Below are 5,365 nucleotides of genomic sequence, written 5' to 3'. Positions count from 1 at the left end.
TAAATAATTTCTCTTATAAAAAAAGTGAAATTGAAAATAGAATATATTGAAATTATTTGTTTATATGTATATAATCTCTATTAAGAAAAATAAAATAAGATTATAATTGATATAATCTATATTTTTATTTTTCTATGTTATATAATAAAAAATAAAGAAAACACAAGATAAAATTTTTTTAAAGGATAAAATTTATTTTAAATTTAAATTTCTTTATATTTTGTCTTGATATTTCTTTTTTTTTATTAAAAATTATTATGTTAAAAAACAAACCCATTTGTTTTGTACCATATTAATATTATATATATTTTTATGTAGAAAATAATTTATAAAAAAAAATAAATAAATACATTTCTATAAAATATACCAAATATTAATTATTAAATCTAGCTAGCACTAACAAAAATATCAAAAATGTTATGTATATATTTATTAATACCATAATGTCTTTAATTTTTATATATATATATATATATATATATATATATATATATATATATATATATATATATATATTTAAAATAAAATATATAATTTATATTCTAGAAAAATTTTTTTATTTTAAAAGAATTTATAAAGATATATAAATTAATAATTTTATTTTTTATATTAAAAATAAAGATTATTATTAATAATAATACTTACATTTAAAATTTAAAAAGATTACCCTGGACGGTGGATCACTTGGCTCGTGGGTCGATGAAGAACGCAGCTAATTGCGCGTCAACTTGTGAACTGCAGGACACATGAACATTGACATTTCGAACGCACATTGCGGTCCTTGGATACTGTTCCCGGACCACATCTGGCTGAGGGTCGTATACATTATATTATAATATAATAAAAGATTATTTTACATAAAATTTTTTTCATAAAAAAAATTTTATCAATAATTAAAAAAGAAAATTTATTTTTTCATATTTAATTATAAATTGATAAATAAAATTTTTATAAAAGAAATGTAAAATTATTTATATATGAATGTTTTACGCCAAATATAAGAAAAAAATAAATATAAAATGTTTTTTAATAGCATTTAAAATTTATATATTTTTTATTATTTGTCGACATTTTTTAATTAATATATCAATATTATTTTTATCATTTATATATAATATTATAAAACTTTATGTTAATAATAATATTAATAATAAATGATATTTAATAATATATTTAAAATATTAAATAAAGAAGAAAAACAAAAATATTATATATTAATATTTTGTTATGGAATATTTTATTTGTAATAAAATTTTCAATATACTCGAAAAAAATTAATATATATAATTATTTATTTTTTATTTTCTTCTCTTTAGATAAATATAAAAATAATATTATATAATAATATTATAAAAAAATTTGAGTATGAATAATTAAGAAAATTGTATACTTATAAATATAACAAAAACATAATATATACAAAAAAAATTTTTGTTTTAATACTTCTTTAAAAACTTTTATGACCTCAGAGTAGGTGAGATTACCCGCTGAGTTTAAGCATATTATTAAGCGGAGGAAAAGAAACTAACTAGGATTCCCTTAGTAGCGGCGAGCGAACAGGGATAAGCCCAGCACTGAACCCCGTGGCTGATAAACAGACACTTGGGGAATGTAGTGTTTAGGAAGATTCAATATAAACCTATTGTTTATATAATACATCCAAGTCCATCTTGAATGGGGCCATATACCCATAGAGGGTGCCAGGCCCGTAGTGATTATTATTTGATGATAGGTGAATCTTTCCTTAGAGTCGGGTTGCTTGAGAGTGCAGCTCTAAGTGGGTGGTAAACTCCATCTAAGGCTAAATATTACCACGAGACCGATAGCGAACAAGTACCGTGAGGGAAAGTTGAAAAGAACTTTGAAGAGAGAGTTAAAGAGTACGTAAAACCGTTCAGGGGTTCATTTACTTTTTATCGTTAATCAACCAATTTGTACTAGCATGTGACAAAAATTTTTATTAGGAATTTATTTTTAGTAAAAATATATGCACTGCTGTATATTGTTAATTGTATGATAACGAGGTATGCACTTCTCATCTTGTAGGACGTTGCGACCCATTAAATATTAATCTATAGGCATTGGTGCGTTGATTAATGTACAATATTATTTTTTGATAATATTTTGTGTATGTTAAACGCCTATGTTTCTTGATTAATTGTTTGATGGTATTAATTATAAATTGATATTGAGTCGCGTTATTAACGCGTTCAGATCCACCACGAGTATAAATAGGTTTTTTTATTAAAACATATTATATATACGGATTTTATGCCGTTATATGATACTATTTAACTGTCAGTAGGTGTATGATAATGAACTGGCTCATTTTTTTTTATTAAAAATTTATCTGTCAGCGACGATATAGCTTTGGGTACTTTCAGGACCCGTCTTGAAACACGGACCAAGGAGTCTAGCATGTACGCAAGTCATTGGGAATAAAATATTTTTTCATCGAAATATTTATAAAAATTTTATGAAACCCAAAGGCACAATGAAAGTAAATATTATTTATATTTTTTTTTATATAAATGATAAAAGGAGGATATATTTATATTATGTATTAAATATCGCACTCCTAGGGCGTCTTATATTATTATAATTTAGTTTTCGGATTTTTATTATAATAGAGGCGCACCTAGAGCGTACACGCTGGGACTCGAAAGATGGTGAACTATGCCTGGTCAGGATGAAGTCAGGGGAAACCCTGATGGAGGTCCGTAGCGATTCTGACGTGCAAATCGATCGTCGGAACTGGGTATAGGGGCGAAAGACTAATCGAACCATCTAGTAGCTGGTTCCCTCCGAAGTTTCCCTCAGGATAGCTGGCGTTCATTATATAAGAGTCTCATCCGGTAAAGCGAATGATTAGAGGCCTTGGGGCCGAAACGACCTCAACCTATTCTGAAACTTTAAATGGGTGAGATCTCTAGCTTTCTTAAAAACATTATTTATAATGTGAAGCTATGAGAATATATTTTTTTGTATATATGGATCAGAGTGCCAAGTGGGCCACTTTTGGTAAGCAGAACTGGCGCTGTGGGATGAACCAAACGTAGAGTTAAAGCGCCAAAATTGACGCTTATGGGATACCATGAAAGGCGTTGGTTGCTTAAGACAGCAGGACGGTGGCCATGGAAGTCGGAATCCGCTAAGGAGTGTGTAACAACTCACCTGCCGAAGCAACTAGCCCTGAAAATGGATGGCGCTGAAGCGTCATGCTTATACTCTACCGTTAGTTGGTATTTTCGATAAAAGATATTTATCTTTTATCATGAAACCCTAACGAGTAGGAGGGTCGCGGTGGTGTGCGCGGAAGGATTGGCCGTGAGGCCATCTGGAGCCGCCATCGGTGCAGATCTTGGTGGTAGTAGCAAATACTCCAGCGAGGCCCTGGAGGACTGACGTGGAGAAGGGTTTCGTGTGAACAGCCGTTGCACACGAGTCAGTCGATCCTAAGCCCTAGGTGAAAACCGATGTTAATATTTTGATGTGTTTAAATAAATATAATATATAAAAATATAAATACAATATTATTAATAAATATTATTGCTTTTTTTTTTTTAAAAACAATAAACATTATTAATAAATATGTATAAATATATATATATAAATATATACATCCATTGGGCGAAAGGGAAACCGGTTCCTATTCCGGTACCCGGCAGCGGAACCGTTTATAAGTCGGGCCCTCGTAAGAGAGTTCGTCAGGGTAACCTAAAAAGGCCTGGAGACGCCGTCGGAAGATTCAGGAAGAGTTTTCTTTTCTGTATGAGCGTTCGAGTTCCCTGGAATCCTCTAGCAGGGAGATAGGGTTTGGAACGCGAAGAGCACCGCACTTGCGGCGGTGTCTGGATCATTCCCTCGGACCTTGAAAATCCAGGTGAGGGCCACGTGGAGGTGTCGCGCCGGTTCGTACCCATATCCGCAGCAGGTCTCCAAGGTGAAGAGCCTCTAGTCGATAGATTAATGTAGGTAAGGGAAGTCGGCAAATTGGATCCGTAACTTCGGGATAAGGATTGGCTCTGAGGACCGGGGCGTGTCGGGCTTGATTGGGAAGAAGGTTATGGCCAACGTGCCGGGCCTGGACGAGATGAAACCATGTACCCTCACATTATCATATATTATGTACCGACATATTATATACATTTTATGTTTATTATATTAACTGTGCATTTAATGTAATGTAATGTATCTAGCTGCTGTATATTGTACTTGTATGATATGTGGTATGTGATGATATTATTTACTTATGTTGGTGTATATGTTGTATAATAAGTTATGCATTTAATGTTGTATATGCACGGGCATAATTATTATGTGTGTGTTGTTTGGTGTGTGTGTGAATTCGAGTTCGGTCCCGTGCTTTGGCCTCCTACGGAACTTTCTTGCTGCGAGACTTTACTCAACATATATAAATAAAATAATTTAATTGAAATATACTTGTATACGTAGATTTTATTATTTATTATATATGCGTATCGTTCTCTTCGGCCGCCATTTAACGGTTAACTCAGAACTGGCACGGACTAGGGGAATCCGACTGTCTAATTAAAACAAAGCATTGCGATGGCCCCAGCGGGTGTTGACGCAATGTGATTTCTGCCCAGTGCTCTGAATGTCAACGTGAAGAAATTCAAGCAAGCGCGGGTAAACGGCGGGAGTAACTATGACTCTCTTAAAATTGGGGAGGTTAACATCAAGTCAGCAGCTGGGCCTGACGGCATAAAGCCATTGAAGTGGAACACCGTTTCACCATTAATCCGCACGATAATCTTTAATATCTTTTTGTTGAACGCCAAAATCGACCATAGAATGTTGAACACCCGGACTATTTTCATTCCGAAAATCAAAATGGCGAAACTACCATCTGACTTCAGACCAATTTCCATCGGGTCTGTTGTCATTCGTCAATTTAATAAAATTCTGGCTCATCGACTCCAGAATCTTCCATTGCATGATGCGAGACAAGCTGCCTTTATGCCTGGTGACGGTTTAGCGGGTAATCTGTATCTTTTGCAGAGCCTGCTAGTCGCCTCGCGTAGAAATTGCAAATCTCTGCATATAGCAAGCCTTGACGTAGCAAAGGCTTTTGATACAGTTTCCCACTCTGCATTGTTTCAAGTGCTTAGAGAGGCTCGCCTCCCTGAGTTATTTGTTAATTATGTAGAGGGGTTATACAACGAGGCACGAACATCTTTGGTGCACGATGGAAGAATATGCAGGAATGTAAAACTAAGAAGGGGTGTTCGACAAGGCGATCCATTGTCACCCTTGCTGTTCAACTTGGTTATCTCATGCGCTCTAAACCAGTTGAACCCAGAGGTTGGTTTTCGATTGGATGGTAGTACCATCGTTGGGGGTC

At 33.4% G+C, this 5,365-nt stretch overlaps 1 non-coding gene across 1 annotated transcript; it reads left to right on the top strand.

Moving 5' to 3' along the window:
* Nucleotides 1-664: 664 nt before the first annotated feature.
* Nucleotides 665-819, top strand: LOC123303138. The gene has a single exon (XR_006535573.1). It is a non-coding gene; the product is annotated as a 5.8S ribosomal RNA (ribosomal RNA).
* The last annotated feature ends 4,546 nt before the right edge of the window (nucleotides 820-5,365 follow it).

Source organism: Chrysoperla carnea, chromosome X (assembly GCF_905475395.1).
Source record: "Chrysoperla carnea chromosome X, inChrCarn1.1, whole genome shotgun sequence".
Lineage (NCBI taxonomy): Eukaryota > Metazoa > Arthropoda > Insecta > Neuroptera > Chrysopidae > Chrysoperla > Chrysoperla carnea.
Note: the sequence above shows the minus strand (reverse complement) of the source record. Positions and strands in the feature narration are given on the sequence as shown.